The sequence below is a fragment of the Eptatretus burgeri genome, chromosome 12 (assembly GCF_056783735.1).
Source record: "Eptatretus burgeri isolate ZD-2024b chromosome 12, Ebu_testis_v1, whole genome shotgun sequence".
NCBI lineage: Eukaryota > Metazoa > Chordata > Myxini > Myxiniformes > Myxinidae > Eptatretus > Eptatretus burgeri.
Window position 1 is genome coordinate 32633389 of NC_140972.1, and position 18696 is coordinate 32652084.

An 18696-nucleotide genomic window follows, 5' to 3' on the forward strand; every position below is an offset into this window, starting at 1 on the left:
GCCTGAAAGCTCGAAGCTCAGTCTCTGTATTGTGTATCACTAGACGAGCTTGAACTCAACAGCCAATGTGTCACTCCGGGGTACGATATGCACGTCACCCCACGGTCCGCAGCCAACTTGGCCAATGTTGATAGCACTCAGTGTCCAAAAATAAGTTTGTTCAGCAACGTACTCTTCTCCAAGTAGCATAATATTACCAAATAATGTGCAAGCAACCCCTTAAGCATTGGAGATTTAAAAAAATAAAAGTAAAAAAAAATCGGATTTTCTAACAAAATGCTATCTACTGTATTTATTTTCAGAACCTGGAACAAATGAAACGCAATTATAGAGTTCAGTGAATTTATCATTTTTGTAATTACTTCCTTATTTCGGTTCACCTGCGTCCTCCTTTCTCGTGGCAACTCACCTAACTTCATGTCGTCCTTCACAATTAATCACAATGTTTATTCCTCTCTTTAACATCATGTGTATATCCAATGTTCACACATATATCTGCTGCTGGTCCATTGATCTGTGATTCCCTATTGTTCAGCTTTGATATTATGCATGACAACACATTGTACAAACGATGTTTTAAACGCAAACAGTAAAGAGCTCAGTGTATCTTGAAACTGATATTTTGATGCAAAAACATTATTTACTAGCAGTGGTGCCCAGCGTTGCCGGGCAATGCTGGGCCCTCCTTCCACCCCTTCCTCTTACTCCTCCCTAGGAGTCCCTACATAGAAGAGTTACGCCATGTTGTTTCTGGCTTTCTCGGCACGTTTTGCACTTTGCGTTTGTTTACATCGAAGATCACTATTTTTTTGTTGTCGACATTTGCTAATTTCTTGAAAGATGACGGGTTGCTGTGCCTTTGAGTGCAGTAATCGGTCGGAGAAGGGATTTCACATGTACAGATTCCCGAGAAATCCTGAAAGAAGGAAACTGTGGGTGAATAGAGTCCGGAGAGTAGGATGGGAGCCGCCCTCCTTGTCATTTGTCTACGAAGTCAAATTGAATAAAAATTCATAATACGGTACCAAGTAAATACAATATTATTGCTATGTGTATGTGTAGTCTTAATTTTTTTCAGGAATATAATTGATCTAGGGGTCTATTTATTGAAGAAAACATAACTTTAATTAGTCTCGAATCTAATTCAAATTGACCGGAGGCCGAGTAGTGAGTGAGTGGCACTGGCCACTGCCACTGGTAGTGGTTGGCATGAACGTGATGAAAATGATGAGTCCAAGTCCGATTGCAATCTGAACCCGGTGCGATGGCAGCACGGGGTCAGATATATGATATGACGATCATAAAGCTGGAATATAGTCAGACAGACATGTCTGATATTACCGAAAACGGTAAAGCTGTTAGGTGTGTGTGTATATGTATGTGTGTGTACAACAATTTACCTTTGCATGTATAAGACATCATAGTAAGGTAGACCAGCAAATTAGAGAAGGAAAGAGAGAGGGATAGTGGGAGAGAGAAAGAGAGAAAGAGAGAAAGAGAGAAAGAAAGAGAGAAAGAGAGAAAGAGAGAAAGAGAGAAAGAGAGAAAGAGAGAAAGAGAGAAAGAGAGAAAGAGAGAGAGAGAGAAAGAGAGAGAGAGAGAGAGAGAGAGAGAGAGAGAGAGAGAGAGAGAGAGAGAGAGAGAGAGAGAGAGAGAGAGAGAGAGAGAGAGAGAGAGAGAGAGAGAGAGAGAGAGAGAAGAAGAATTGAATAAATGCATTGTGAGTTGCAATGAATTATGTTGACCAAGAGAATGTGGAGAAACAGGATTCTATGTAAAAATGACATACTTGCATGGTGGTTGAATGATCATGATTTAAAGAAAAATACAAGTAGTTTTCCAGTTTAGTCGATATCATTTTCCCTTTATTTATTTTTTCTGATATACTTGCACTCCACCCTGCATTTCCATCCACTCGAACGCTCTTCTCTGTCCCTTCTTTCCTCGCTTTTCTTCTCACTTCTCCTTGATAAAACAACATGTTTAAACAATGATTATTGCAATAATTAACAAAATCATCAGAGTCTAAATCTTGGATGAAATTGTATTAAAAGCGAGGGACACGGGGAAGGTCATGAATTGCACAACATAGCACAATGTACACGCTGCAGTGGGCAGTGCGCTTGTGCATGGCACAAACAATGGAAACAAAATGGCGTCAAATTCTGGGTTGTCGTAACTCTGTTCTATGTAGGGACTCTACTCCTCCCGCCCCTTCCCATGGCTCCTCTACTTAACCCCCCCTATAGACTCCCACCTCACCCCTTCTCTCCTTCCACCCCTTCCTCTGAATTTTCACTGCTTCGCCTCCCTCCGAACTCCCCACCCCGATTAGGTTAGCTTTGGCCTTCCCACTCTCTGGGGACGCATGCAGTGCAAAAATGCAAGTTATCTCCACAGCTGACTTGTAATACCCACTGCCACCACCACCGGGTGGTTCGACAAGACACACATTTACATAAAGAATTTTCGTCGACCTTCCCTCCTGAACCCCTGCAACAGTTACAGATGAAATCCAAGTAGCCCATGTTCACGACCAGGTCGAATTTGCCAAGTTTGGTGTCAATTGGCCCAATAGTTTTGCCATGATTGGTGTTACACACAAACACAGACAGACAGACAGAAAATGACATTTATTTATTAGATTTTACTTCCAGCAATGTAATCCTCATGGGGGAGCTTGCACATATCACATGTATGATAGACATTAGAAGACATCATTGTATCTTTACATAAGGTGCAAAGACATAGACAGACAATGGACAAGTAAACAGAGTGAAAGGATATTGGAAGCTGGACTCCCAGACTCATGAGCCATTTGATCAGAGGTCAAACAAGCCAACCCGAGAATTGTTTACATCTTTAACAAAAGCAAATGGAAATTTGAAATGAACAAGCCAAGTATAATGAATTCCAAAGTCAAGAAATCCTTCAAAGGAAAGATAGATGCTGATGGTTCAGCGCCCAGAATAATCACATCAAATTAGCATGGCATTCAAGTCACAAGAACAACCCACTTGTTACACCAGTGGCCGTTGGTGAAAGGACGACTTCCATTCACATACCCAAGCCTCTACTCGGAGGTCCTCTCACAAAGTAGAGTAGAGCTTTTCATGCAGAGTCTTATCCTCCTGCCAAGCTTCCCCCCTTTCTTGCACAGTGGCCATGGGTCATGTGGATTCTTGCCGCTGTTTCTCCTGCCAGAGCCTCTCCCAAGTGTACTCTACGAGCTCCAGCTGCATGGCCTGGCCAAAACAACATGGACACTATTACAGCCTCGCCTTGTCTGCTGGATACAAAAATGCTGATGGGTGCGCCAACTCGCTGGTGCCACCGTTCCAGGGTGCGGCATCAACACAAGCACAGCTGCCGAGCTCTGCATGATTCACAATGTTCCAAAGCTCACACAATACATCTTCGACATGTTCGGGTGAAAATAATGATAATTTATCCAGGGGCAGACTATACATGGTAAAACAAGGATAAAATACATTCACTTAACTTCAGTGATCCTACAAATTGAACAATAAATGGAGTTTTGCGACTTTCTGGAGAGAAGCATCAACTTCTAGCCGAGCGATCATTAGGCAGGCACATCATGAAATGTGTTTGTGCAAGTCTTGTTATGCTTTTGTAACGGACTAACAGACTGTGGTGTCGTACTCAGTTAGGTTATACTGTCAGTTCAAACTGAAGTGTTGCTTTCACTTTGTTGCATTGCCTTGTGAACCTCATTTGCATATCTCTTCATATGTTCAGTCACCTGACACAGTTTTGCATTATCTTAAAAAATACAGAAAGAAAGGTTAGAACAAAGGTTGGATGAGGTTTGCTATCACAATTAAATAATGGCAGTTACCCTGTGCACGCGAAGAGAAAAGCGGGGTAAAGCAATTGGTTCATGTCTGTCTGTCCATCCATCTGTCTGTCTTATTAATTTAGGATCGAGTAACAACTTATTTAAATCAAATGTAATATTTTGAACACGAATCAGAACATGAATGTGAAAGAAAAGTGTTTCGTTTTTACCAAACCATGGCTCAGAATCATCCCTACTGCACATGCGCAGAGAGGAGTGAGATATTTTTTACTCTGTTTGTCTGGAAATCAAACAAAATTGAAAATCATTCCAAACAGGACACTTACTGTTTTTGAGGACGTCATAATGGACCCATACAACAGGCACGAAGAACTAATGTGGTGTATTAGAAACGGTAATGTTATAGATGTTACGGAAAATTGCGGGAAAACCCAAAATCGTTATCTTTACACGCCTTGAAACCTTTATTAGTCCCCTTTCGGTTTCACCAGAGTGACTACATAGGTTTACTTTCCATCTGTCTGTCCCACCTGTGGGCTTTCAGACTTTTTCCCCCCCTATACCCTTTAACATAATTGACTGAACTTGGTACGTGGTGGTACGTGGTACGTAATACTGAACTTATTATGATCACTTACAGAAAAAGTTAGAGTTTCAAGGCGTTTTGTATATTTTTTCACAGTTTTGCCCTTTTAAAATCTTCGGAAATATCACATATTATAAGTGGGTCAGTGTTCAGCCGCCTTGACACCACCCCACTGATTTACAGCCATTGGCTGGACAGCTGGTCTGACTCCATCCCAATAAAATCATGCGCTGCCATTGCATGAAGCGGCACAGATTGCCAGGCATCAGGCCTTAGGCTTGGGTGTTAGTCCATGGCCCAGTGAAATTGGACTGATACCAGGTGTATAACCACAATGTATTATAAATGCACATAAGCCGTACACATGTTTTTGCTTCATGTATGTAAGTAAGGTTATTTTGAATAAGAAATTAGGCAAAGCCGAAAAAACCAACAAAACAAGGTGGGCTGGAGAGTTTGTTCTTCTTCATATTGGTTCCGGTATCGGCTTGAGCGTGCGTTAAAGGAAACAAATTTTTATCTCCAGATTGTTATCCGAGTTGTCTTTATCGGTTTCTAGTCTAAAAAATATATCAGTAAATGAAAATTGTTTTTCCTTTAATTTTGCCAAATACACCCAAACACTGTAGGTTAGAGAGTTTCTTCTTCTTCTTCACTTTTGTTCCGGTATCAGCTCGAGTGTGTGTTAAACGCAAACACATTTAAAAAAATATTTTTTTTTTTTAGGATTGCTTTCGGACATGAATTGCAAATCAGTTCTCGCTCTTGTTTAGACTGAACTATATACTTGAAGTAGGAGTTGCACTCGCAGGAGTTGCCGCCGCTAGTGTTGCGACTCGAGTAAAATTGAATGGTAAGCAATCGAAAGATGTACCTGAGTTCAGATGATGATGATGATGATGATGATGATGATGATGATGATGATGATGATGATGATGTACTTCAAGGCTGTAGAAAACAAATCGCCCTCATAATACTTCCAAGAACCATGCTATATATGCATATCGAATATACTGTATAGCATTATAGGCCGGTGCATATGAATTGGGGTCTCGAAGAGGTCGCCAATATGGCGATTAAAATGCTGATTGATGCTGCGTTTGATGCTGATCAATAAAGCCTCCATCTCCTAAACTGCAACTCGATGTTGTTGTAGAATAGAAACAAGCCGATCTCACTCTTGAGGCTTCAATTCACTCAATCAAGGTGATATCTTAAAGCATAAACAAAACACAAGTACAAACATTAACAATCGTAATAAGGCAGTAAATGGTAAAGGGCGATACATTACTTTAACGAGATCAACTAACGACTCGTCAGGTCAGGTTCGATCTGTGACCTGCTACAGGTACCATGTAAACCTGTACTAACCTGTTCCATGGTCGGGTTGTCGGCAACTAAACCGTCTCCCCCACCAGGTTTTCTGGTGAGGGGGGTGTTTGGATATGGACACCCAGCAGGATTAAAACAAAACCTGTCAAAGGGCAGAGGAGCTCCTTGTGAGCCAACGGCCATCCATATCTCGTGCCCAACTGTGTCTGCAGACGTCCTCCTGCAGTTGGGTCACTTCTTATTAGGAGGTTGGTGGCAGGATTTGCACTCCGGCCACCGTAAAACCCTTCATTCCGCAAAACGCAAAAACGCAAAAAAATCTGAAAACCCACTCGGTGGGAGTACCTCCTGTGCAACTTCCCTTCGCAGGGCAGCTCACTGGATGACGGGATTAGGGCAAAGCCTTCGGGACCCCCAATCTTTGATGATAGGAGGGAAACCACGGGGTAACATCCCTGGGTCAGATTGCAGGAGAGTGTGTCGGAGTGGTGCTGAGGTGTCGTCCACCAGACGGCGGTCTCCTTGCGTTAACCTGAGGCGGTCCCTTCGGGTGGGTGACTGGAATGTCCTATCCCTAAGAGAGGATGATCACCTGTCTCTGTTATCATCTGAGCTCAAGCGTTTGGACATCGGGATTGCAGCTCTCTCTGAGGTTCGGAGACCGGATTGTGGCGAGATAATGGTGGGTGGTTAAACCTACTATTGGTCTGGTCGCTCTGATGGTTACCATACCCAAGGAGTTGCTGTAGCTGTGTCCAATAAGCTGACCCCAATGATAATTGAGGTAACACCGGTCAACGAGCGTATTATGAGATTAAGGATTCATCACTCCTTAGGTGTCATTTCCCTGGTCTTTGTTTATACTCCGACTGAGGCGAGTGATCTCACCGTGAAGGATGCATTCTACGCCACACTCGAGTCTGTGGTTGATCAGTGCCCCAGACGAGATACACTTCTTGTCTTGGGAGATTTCAATGCATCGACTGGAGCTGATAGGGATGGTTATGAGGTGTGTGTTGGTCCCCATGGGTCAGGAACTATGAACCAGAATAGCACCAAGTTCCTTGACTTTGCAAGAAGTCATGGACTTAGGGTGGCTGGTTCATGGTTTCACCGCCCACAAGATCATCGCTGGACTTGGTATTCCAACGCTGGTGGCGTGTCAAAGGAGATTGACCATGTCCTCATTGATGGTCATTGGAGGATGATCCAGAACTGCAGAGTCTACCGGAGTGCTCAGTTCCTCAATACTGACCACAGGCTTGTTGTAGCAACTCTAAAGCTGCACCTTAAATCCTGGAGAATGGTACCATCCCAGCCGAGGCTGGATGTTGCCAAGCTCAGGGATGAGAGAGTAGCTGAGGAGTTTACGAACAGGCTGAGTGGACACTTGGGGGGTCTGGGTGCTTTGGGGGGTCCTGAAGAGTTGTGGAGCGCTTTCAAGACCACCGTCCTTGATGTTGCCGGTGGATGTCTTGGAGCTCACCGCAGGGCAAAGAAGAATTTTGTCTCTCAAGGGACACTGGATACCATTGACCAGAGTCGCAGGGCCAGGCTGAATGGCAGAGCTGAGCTGTTCAGGGAGCTGAGGCGTAAAACTGTACGTGCACTGAGGGTGGACAAGGAGGCCTATGTGCGAGGAATCTGTGAGGGGGTAGAGCATCACCTGTGGACAGGTGATTCTGGTCCCGCTTACAGGGGAATTCGCGCATTACGTTCATCCAAGCCCATCCCTCGGAGCACTGCAGTTCGAGCAGAGAATGGTAGGCTCTTGACAGGGGAGTCTGAAGTGAAGGCCCGCTGGGCTGGTTACTTTGAGCGGTTGTACCAGGCTGATCCCCCAGCTGTCGAGTTGGATGTCAAGGGTGTTACAATCCCTGTTGCTGACCCTCGAATCAACTGTGGTCCAACTTCGCTTGTGGAAACACGGGCTGCGGTGAACCAGTTGAAACGGGGCAAAGCTCCAGGGATCTGTAGCATCCATGCCGAACTTCTCAAGGCTGGTGGAAATGCTGCACTCATGTCGTTGCATGCAGTTTTGTGCTCTGCCTGGAACACAGGCATCATCCCAACTGACTGGAAGAGGGGCCTTGTTGTCCCTCTCTGGAAAGGGAAGGGTGATCGCCAAGACTGCAACAACTAGCGAGGGGTGACGCTGCTCTCAGTGCCGGGCAAGGTCTTTGCTCGGATAATTCTTGATAGGGTTCGCCACCATCTGTTTGAGCACCAGCGTCCAGAGCAGTCAGGCTTTACACCAAAGAGGTCAACGATTGACCGTATCCTTACCCTTCGTGTCCTCACCGAACGCAGACGAGAGTTTCGGCAGGGGCTGCTTGCAGCCTATGTTGATCTCTGTAAAGCGTTCGATTCAGTGAATCGGGATGTCCTCTGGAGGATTCTTGGTCTTCGTGGGGTGCCACCAAAACTGATCGATCTGATGTCTGAACTCTACTCTGGTACTGAGAGTGCTGTGAAGTGTGGTGGTACCATCTCTGACTTATTTCCAGTTGTTACTGGAGTTCGTCAGGGGTGTGTACTGGCCCCCACACTTTTCAGCACTTGTATGGACTGGATTTTAGGGAGGATGTTGGAGAGATCAAGTTGCGGTGCATCGTTTGGGAATGTCAAGATCTCGGACCTTGATTTTGCAGATGATGCAGTCATCTTTGCGGAGACTTTAGACATCCTCTTGGGGGCCCTCGAGGTGCTGAATGAGGAGTCGGAGCCGCTGGGATTACGGGTTTCTTGGGTCAAAACTAAGATCCAGGCTTTCAGTGACATCTTGGATGCTGCTGTCCTGTCTGTGTCTGTTTGTGGTGAGGATGTTGAGGTCATGGAGAGATTCACTTACCTTGGCAGTGATATTCATGTCTCTGCTGGCTGCGAGTCAGAGGTCAATCGACGTCTGGGTCGGGCCTGGGGAGTCATGGATTCACTGGATCATGGGGTGTGGCGCTGCCGGTACCTGTGCGGGAGGACGAACGTCCGAGTCTTCAGGTCCTTGGTACTTCCAGTCTTGCTCTATGGATGCAAGACTTGGACTCTGACCAAGGATCTGAGACGGAGACTTAATTCCTTTGGTACCAGGTGTCTTCAGAGAATCCTTGGCTATCGCTGGTCGGATTTTGTGTCCAACGAGCGGTTGCTGAGAGAGACTCGGATGAGATTTGTTACCCGCATAGTCCGTGAGCGTCAGTTGCGGCTGTATGGACATGTGGCTCGTTTCCCTGACGCTGATCCTGCTCACCAGATTCTCTCAGCGAGGGAGTCTCATGAGTAGAGGCCAGTGGGCCGACCACGTGCCTCATGGTTGCAGCAGGTTGACCATCCTCTCAAGGAGATGGGGATGGACCTGGCATCTGCCTGGGGGATGGCCAGACGGAGGCCCCTGGAGTACCGGCGGAAAGTGGACGCAGCGACGCGCTGTTCTGGCACATGCTCCCATACCTGACCTGACCTAACTAACGACTCACCGAATCACATGACGAAGACAAGGGAAACGCCCTGATCTCCTCACAGCTTCACACTTGATACGTAACCCGTGACGTTGCGTGACTCGTGACCTCACAACTTCCAACAACAACAACAACAACAACAACAACAACACTTTAAGGATTCATCACATTCACACCACACCTCTAAAGTTCAACCAAAAATTTCCCAAGATATTCAGGAGGGCGTCTGATCCGTTCAGATCAGACTGAATGGGGACTGTTTAACTGATGACACTGTTTAACTGATGGGACTGTTTAACTGATGACACGGGTTCAGTTGCTCTCGTTTCCTCAGCTAAAGTCTGTTTCTCTGCCGAAGAATTGCTCGGTGGTCCCTCTCCATTTTCGAAACCAGCCTGCTGTTGGTCCACAGGTCGGGCATCACCCATCACGTTCACAGGTGGAACATCACCAGGAGGTGCCAAATGTCGCAGTGATATGGTGGTCTCGCGGCCATCAGAAAGTCTGACGTGGGCATACTCCGGATTTGCGTCAGAGTTCGACTTCCTCCACCAAGGGATCATACTTGCTCTGGCGTACTTGTCTTTTCATCAGCACAGTGCCAGGAGAAGCCAACCAGGTGGGTATAGAATGTCCGCTGGTAGATTGGCGCTGGTAGTTGAACAGTCGTTCGTGTGGAGTGGCATGAGTGGATGTGGAGAGTAGCGACCGAACAGAATGCAGAGCATCAGTGAGAACAGCCTCCCACTGCGCAGTCTTCAGTTCTCGCGACTTAAGCGTTGAGGTCACAGCTTTCCAGATGATACCATTGTAACTTTCCACCAGTCTGTTTCCTTGTGGGTTACAGCCAGTAGTTCGACTGGTGGCAATGCCGCGTCCATGCAGAAACCGTTTGAGTTCTTCGGACATAAAGGAAAATCCTCGGTCAGAGTGTATATAAGAAAGCATACCAAAGATTGCAAACAGTTGGCAGAGGCATTTTATGATGGTTGTGAAGTCATGTCAGCACATGGAAAGGCAAAGGGAAACCTTGAAAACTCACCAACAACAGTTAACATGTAGCGTCACTGATGGCAAGGGTCCTTTAAAATCGATGTTTAGCCTCTCGAAAGGCAAGGTAGCGTTGATGAGATTACTTGGGGTGGCCTTATGGAATCTCGGTTTGAGTTCAGCGCAGACTGGACAAGATGCACTCACTCATCCTTTTAACTTCTTCGACAGAAAAGGGTGGATTTCGGCAGCACACGAAGTGGGCCATCCTTGTTACACCTGGATGGCATAATGAGTTGTGGAGATCTTGCAAGGTTTTGCCGTTAATAGCTGAACGGCAAATTCGTGAAAAGGCGTCAGCAGCAGCGTTTTCTTTCTCCAGGCGATAAATTATGTCATAGCTGGAGCATGACAGCTCGATGCGCCACCTCATAATCTTTTCATTCTTGATTTTTCCAGCTTTTTTGTTATCAAACATAAATGTAACACACCTTTGGTCAGTATGAAGCTGAAAATTATTTCCCAGCAGATAATGCCTCCATTTACACAGTCCCTCCACAATCGCATATGCTTCCTTTTCTACTGCTGAATACCTTTGTTCGCTACCAGAAAGAGTCCTCGAGAAGAATGCAACAGGCCTTCCAGACTGATTAAGCGTAGCAGCAATAGCGTGATCAGAAGCGTCGGTTTCAACTATGAAAGGGACAGTTTCATCTGTAGCCATCACAACGGAGTTGGCGATGTCTTGCTTGAGAAGTTTGAAAGCTTCAACGGCAGCTAATGATAGAGGGAAGCTTTTACACTGTATGAGGGGATGAATCTTTTCAGAAAAGTTTGCAATCCACTGTGAGTAATGAGCAAACATTCCCATTGCCCGACGCAACGAGGGCATATCGTGTGGAGGTGGAAGCTCCTGAAGTGGTCGAAGACGCTCAGGATCTGGTTTAATTGTTCCATTTTCAATTGTGTAGCCGAGGAGATCGACAGATTTTGCAGAGAATACGCATTTGTCATTGTTAAATGTCAGATTATACTTCTTAGTGGCATTGAGAAATTTATTCAGGTTATCATCATGTTCTGCCTGGTTCTTTCCACACACCGTAACATTGTCCACATAAGTAAAGGTATTCTCCAGATTCTCCTCCAAGATAACGTTGTCGATAATTATCCTCTGGAAGTTTGCGATGCCATTAGTAACGCCAAATGAAATCCGGCGGAACTGATATAGTTTTTGACAGGCTTCGAATGCTGTAAATGGTTTGTCTTCTTCTGTTATGGGAATTTGATGATAGGCGCTACGCAAATCGATTGTACTAAATATCCGATATTTAGCTACATTTCCTATCATTTCATCTATTCGCGGCAATGGGTAGGCATCGAGTAGAGTGAAACGGTTAATTGTTTGTGAGTAATCGATGACCATCCGCTTTCTATGATTATGGTTGGTTGTAACTAATACTTGGGCACGCCATGGAGACTCGCTCGGTTCAACGATTCCTTCATCAAGAAGCCTCTTGGTTTCGGATTCAATAAACTTGGTATCTGCGCTGGTATATCGCCGTGACTTCACGACTATTGGCTTGCAATCGGGAGTTAAGTTGGCGAACAACGAAGGTGGAGAAACAGTGGCAAGTCCGCAAACTTTTAGAGATGGCTTGGCTCCACCAAAGGGAATCTCAACACTCGAATGCTGTTTCAAGAAATCGTGACCTAGGATGAGGTCAGTGCATAGGTCCTGGAGAACTAACAGCCGAATATCACTGTAGGAATGTTCTGATGAGATCAGCTCAACATTGCAACATCCCTGAACATTTGAGTATAGGGAAGTGGAGGCCATGGAAACTTTACTGTTGGCAGGGAAGAGCTTCCACTTGTGGGTTTTTACCAAATTTTCACTCACGAAGCTTTCGGAGCTTCCAGTATCGATCAATGCTGCGACTGAGTGCCCATTGATCTGCACTTTCACAACAGCTTTAGCTCGGCAATCCGGCGAAGCAGCAGAGAGTATTGCCAGAGTGGTGATAGCCGCCGAGGTTAGTTTAGAGGAACCTGCACACTTTAGAGAAATGGCCTTTCTTTCCGCAGCTGTTGCATGTGGTATCTCTTGCGGCGCATTTGCTACGAGGATACCTATTATATCCGCAGAAGAAACACTTAGTATTCATGGCAGCAAAAGTGGCCGTCGTAGTGGTGTTTAGCTTCACAGATGGATTCGCTGCCGCTATTGTTTCCAGAGCTTCTTGAGATGATTCTCGGATCTCCACAGCAGCAGCATCAACAGGAGGGACAGGCCACCCATAGGACTCGGAATGTTTCTTGGCCATCTCTAAAGCGCGAGCTTGCTCGAAAACTGTTTGAAGGCCCAATGTTTCGTTTTCCAGCAGGCGTCGTCGTATGTGAGCCGATTGCAGTCCATTTATGAAAGCGTCGCGTATTGAGTCGTTTCTACCCTGCTCCGCGGTTGCGGGCCGGAAGTTACAATCCTTGCTTAGCTGCTTCAGTACTTGCATATATCGATCGAGCGTCTCTCCCGCCTCCTGTCTGCATGTAGCGAGCACGTGTCTTGCAAACACCTCGTTCTTGGGCTTTACATCGAGTGCTTCGAGAACGTTGGCGACAGCGTCGTATGTTTCGCACTCAGCAATGTATTCATCGACTGAAGGTGCTACCTGATTAAGGAGCATGTTCAGCTTGTCCGGGTCGTGAGTAGCGATGGCTACCAGAAAGTTCGAGAATGTGCGGCGCCAATGGAGCCATTGCTTAACAGCCGTGCTTGAGTTCGCATCGACGTCGAATCTCTCCGGTTTGAGGAACTTGTCCGTGGTGTCGGATTGAGTGAATTAAATTGTTGTGGACTAGAAACAAGCCAATTTCACTCTAGAGGCTTGAATTCACTCAATCAAGATGATATCTGAAAGCATAAACAAAACACAAGTATAAACATTAACAATCGTAGTAAGGCAGTAAATGGTAAAGGTGATGCGTTACTTTAACGAGATCAACTAACGTCTCGTCGTCTCTCTAACGTCTCTCGTTGCGTGACTTGTGACCTCACAGCTTCCAACAACGACAACAACAACACTTTAAGGATTCATCACAAATGCCTTCTTATGACGGTGTATGGGGTGGTTGGTGTCCCTTTCCCGGATTCGCTGTAGAGATTAATTTATTGAAGTGAGGTTTGCGGATTGCGGTCAATGCGCTCGAATAATCACGGGTTGGTGAACTATTTTCCACATTTATTAACCAAATTAACATGGGCTGTCAACACAATAACCTCGTCAAACTCCAAAACATCATCTCCATCAACTCGTCTTTATCATCAGCATCAACATCGCATTATTGGATGAAGTTTATCATCAACCTTATTAATGGTATGTTTCATGATCTTAATAACTCAAGAAAATAAATTTTATCTTCTTAATACAGATAAATAAGTACGGTGTTGGCTTAACGGTTAAAGTGGCTGGCTTGAGGCCTTAGGGCCTTGAGTTTGAGCCCCTGTTAATCCATTAACTAACACCAGGTGAGTTAACTCAGCCTGTCATCCTTCTGAGGTTGGCAAAATGAGTAATAGCTTACTGGAAATAGGGGCACTGCATCAGCAGCATCGCTGTGCTTCCAGTAATGACGCATCCAGCGGCCACAGGCTGCATACATAATAATAATAATAATAATAATAATAATAATAATAATAATAATAACAATAATAATAATAACAAGAAAATAAACTTTGTTTTATGTCCTTAATAATTATTTTATTCATGGAAATAAATATCACAAAAACAATGCACAAACATGGTAATTGAGGGTACAGTTTGGACAAATTTTAAAGTTAAAGTCCCTAACCCTATTTTCCCCATTACCCCCTAAGTTTGTGGATTGGTGGTTCACGGGGATTTTCAAGACTGTAACCCCACGAACGACAAGGCCCTCCTATATATACCTGAACACTGTGCAAGGTATCGTGTTCTATGAACTCTCTGATTACCTCCACCACTGAAAGTAGAGGTTATGTTTTCACCCCTTTCTGTCTGTCTGTTTGTTTGTCTGTCTTTGTGCAGGATATCTCAAAAAGTTGTGAACGGATCCGGATGAAATTTTGTGGGCAGGTTCGGTGTGTGACGAGGACAAACTGATTAGATTTTTGTGAAGATCTGAATCCCGGATCCGACTATGAGAATTTTTTAAGTGATTCTTCACCATTAAGAGACAGGGCCAATATATATATATATATATATATATATATATATATATATATATATATATATATATATATATATATATATATATATATATATATATATATATACATATATATATATAGCACGATATCTCAAAAAGTTGTGGATGGATTCGGACAAAACTTGGTGGACAGGTTGAGTGTGTGACAAGGACGAAATGCCAGATCTGGATACGAGAATTATTTAATTTTAAAAGTGATTTTTTTTCACCATTGAGAGATCGGGCCAAAAACGATATTTCAAAAATGTATTGGGCCCGATATGTTCTCGTGGATCAGGCATTACGTGGTGGAGGTATGCGCTCTACCGAGTGCCCCTCTAGTTGTATAATATAATAGATAGGACCGAAGTATTTGCAGTTAGAGCTTCGGTAGACAAAAAGGTGCAATTCTTCCATCCATCCACCAACACCACTTCCACACGTTTGTCATCCCCATCCTCCACTCTCAGTTCCTCCAAACTGCCCTTTCCTCTCATTCTTCTTGCTTCTCTCTTCTCCAGCTTTACTACATTTCTACTTTACTACATTTCTACTTTTCTACTTTACTTTACTACTTTACTACATTTCCAGTTCCTCCTTAAACTTCTCCCTTCATATTCTCATTGACGTCCCCCACGTACTTTGCGGCAGAAATATGTGAATTACGACCACTTGTCCATCATTTCCAAATGTAAAATGTATCTAAACCGTGTAATTGTGAAACAAACAATGAACAAATTAACATTAAAAGCTAATAACCCTGTCAAATTATTTTCAAGACTTGGACATGGCAGGTCACGATAAAAGGAGGACATGTGACAGTACCAACCCAACACACCAAGACATACTGCTTCAGAGAACATTATATTAGGCCAGCTTGACGAAATGGATGGAGACCGAGCCAATGCAAAAATGTGTCCCAGCATTCTAGCCTGTTGTATGTTGCATGAGAACAATAAGGGTGAAGGATCGGCTCTGCATGGCTTGGCCAATGGGAAGAGCTAAAGTGTACCACACTGTTAAACTCAGTGATCTCATACTGAGTACATATGCTGGACACGCGTGTACTTTGTGACGCGGATGGAAAAAAAATCCCAAGTTGAGCTCTGCCCATGGCCAGTGTTCGGTTAATGCTGCATGTTCAATGAAGGGTGATGAGGCAGCCCACAAATTTTGGGCTGTTAATGAAAATTATTACATCACTCCATAACAGATGTTGATAATGAACCTAGCTCTGAATAACCTGGCGAAGCTTTAATTTGGCTCGCTATCCCTCATCGGTGTGTGCTGCAGAGTAATTCTAACATTGTTACACCACATTGCGGTGCCCACAGGTGTGAGTGATCGTCTCATTGTTGGTGAACTCAAATTGAATGAGTCATGAAGCCAAAGCATCTCTATCCTTTCCAATGCTACTGATGTGGACAGAGAGAATCTGGGCATCACGCGTTGGAGGAGAACCATTCCTCCCTCTGGAGTCGATCAAAGCCAAGTTGAGGAAGCTGCCAATTTACTGGAAAAGTTGCTGGCTCCTCCACAAATGCGCTGCTGACAAGGTCAAGTTTTGAACTCCAACCATGGCTTTTGGGAATGGGGTTAAGTATTGCCATCCAAACACCTCTAGAGTGTAAGATGTCCTGGATGTCCCATGGTGCGCACACGTGTAAAACATGGTGAGAAGCAACAGCAAAGCTCTGTTTTTGCTCACAAGCAATTGTTCTACAAGGCCCAATGTAATAATCCTGATAGACTGCCAATTTAGAGTATGAAAGAACAAATTGATCTTCCTTCTCTCCACGAAAGTATCAATTTAGGAATTATTCCGTACACGAAACAAAACCCTGGGGTTTAAATTCTCAACACCGAAGCAGGCTCACAATGTCAGTCAGAGGCAATCAGGCGCGGGATGGAATGGTGGCAGAAACCATGCTGTGGACATGCTGCACGTGTGGCATCTTCTCAGCAGTGTGCTTAAAATCCTCGATGAAGGTGTCCACTTGCTCCTGCAGGGTGATGCATAGCTTGCGCAAAGACAGGTGAGGCAGCGAGCTGTCCACCGAATGTGCATGCACATGGCCTGACGCAAGCCGCTCAAGCGGCTTTCCCTGGGAAGGAAAGGGATTTAAAATGAGGTAAGCTAGTAAATAAGCAAATAAACCAACGTGAAACAAGTTTGATTTGTGGAGGTTGAGAAAATATGCCATCTCTACAAATTAGAGGCCATTCGATCGGCAGTTGTACGAAACAACATATTTTAGAGGAAAGTAAATAAGGGTGGGGGGAGTGTGGGAGGAGTGCAGGGAAGAGAAATGGAAGGGAGGTTGAGAGGACATAGGAGTAAAAGGGAGGGGGGAGAGGCATCTCCAGGGTGTACAGTGGGTCGGAGGGAGAGGGGATGTTCACAAATTCTCAAATACTTGCATCAGGAATAAACATATGTCCAATTATATACGAGGCAAAAATAAAGTGTCATCTGGAAGAAACAAAACGCCTCAAATGTGTTGTTGGTGGTTGCTCACACCAAAAATTGGCATGCACCTGCATTTGTTCCCTTCCAAGGTCTTTCGATGCAGGAGGAGGCCATTAGGTCCATCAAACCAACACTAGTATTTCCAACCTATGGTTGTTTGTCTGTACTCTATCTTTTTCGAAATGCTGAACAACAAGCAAGGAATCAACATGTACCATTTCGAAAGTCTTTGGTATGACTCAGCCAGAGTTTGAACTGTCAACATCCCAGCCACAGAGTGGACGCTCAAGCCACTACACAACTAAGTCTGATTCCCAAATGACAAGCAAGTTATCAATTTGAAGGAAAAATCAGTTAAATTTGTCTCGTAATTTAAATTTAATCGTACTATAATTAACCTCAGTGTTGCTTTCAGCAAAGTCACAGTGAGACCCTTGGACTGGCCAATCAAATGTCACTAATGTATGGTGGCTATATGTTGTATCATTGCCAGGCATATAGCAGAAAAGGGAACTTATAATGCTTTCTCAAAACTGATAAAATGACTGGCAATACCAGAAGGCACAGTGTGGTTTAGGTGGTGAAAGGCCCAGTACAGAAGGGAGATGAACACCTGCAGAATGGAGTGGCAATGCTGTGGAAGGCCTTGGAGATGTGGATGGCCGCGTGCACACCCTAAAGTATTCGCATGTCTCGTCCCATAGGATCGACGATTCACATCAATCTTTTAAAATCTCCATCAGGTCACCTATTCTTCAGATTCTCATGAAATCTTACAACAAATGGATATGAGGTTTTTGTCAAGGCAAGCACGAACAGCACAGTAACTCTCTGCAGCACAATAGCAGGGGATTCATGGCGAACTTCCTGTTTAAAATGTTCACCAATGTGTGGAACCCTATTCGAAAATGATATCTTGTTCAAACTAGATGGTATTCATGGAAAACTTACCCCACGCAGTCTTGAGAAGGACTTAGTGCGAGCCAACGTTTCTGATGGCAAAGGTGTAATTACATTAAATTAAATTCAAATCAAATAGAAGACCAAATTAAAGGAAATTGAAGACAGGTAACTGCATTGGAGTCATCATGAGGAACCTGAACGAGCAAAAAGCAAAGATGAAGTCATCAGGAGGAATCTGGACAGGACTCGGGTTTCAACTGCTACTTCTCTACCCTCAAACCCATCTCGGTGCAGTCAAATAAATGAGCCTTATTCAAAAAAAAGAAAAAAAAAAAAAGAATACAGATTCAAAAAATTCAATAATTCTAGCTGCCAGACACCACGTCCGATCACGTTGAAATTTAAAACATATATTCTCCATCATTAATAGACCGTAATTTTAAGTTTCAGGTCGATTGATGTAGTGGTTCAAGAGAAGGAATTATAAAAAGATTTTCATTCCATACAATATGGCTGCCAGACCATGTGACATCAATAATTATTCTTGAACACCCTGGTGTCCCCAAGGCTTGGGGAACATGTGTGTAAAGTTTCCCCTCGTTCTGTGCAGCCATTCTGCAGAAGGATATTTTTAAAAGGTTTTTGGGTAAATCCAATATGGCTGCCCAACTATGACGTTATAGGTGGGGAATAGGTGACCAATGACGTCACAGGTGGGGAACTTTTTATTCCTCATGGATAGGTGGTCATACCTGTAAAGTTTCTCCTCGATTGTTCAGCTGTTTCAGAGAAGATTCTTGAAGGATATATATATATATATATATATATATATATATATATATATATATATATATATATATATATATATATATATATATATATATATATATATATATATATATATATATCTACTATA

The 18696-nt window shown here is 44.1% G+C and overlaps 1 long non-coding RNA gene across 1 annotated transcript; it reads right to left on the reverse strand.

Annotated features, from left to right (window-relative positions):
* Positions 1 to 2282: 2282 nt before the first annotated feature.
* On the reverse strand, positions 2283 to 18523 carry LOC147015369 (uncharacterized). The gene is made up of 3 exons (XR_015050308.1): positions 17491 to 18523; positions 16285 to 16512; positions 2283 to 3245 (listed from the first exon to the last, which is right to left on the reverse strand). It is a non-coding gene; the product is annotated as an uncharacterized LOC147015369 (long non-coding RNA).
* Positions 18524 to 18696: the final 173 nt, after the last annotated feature.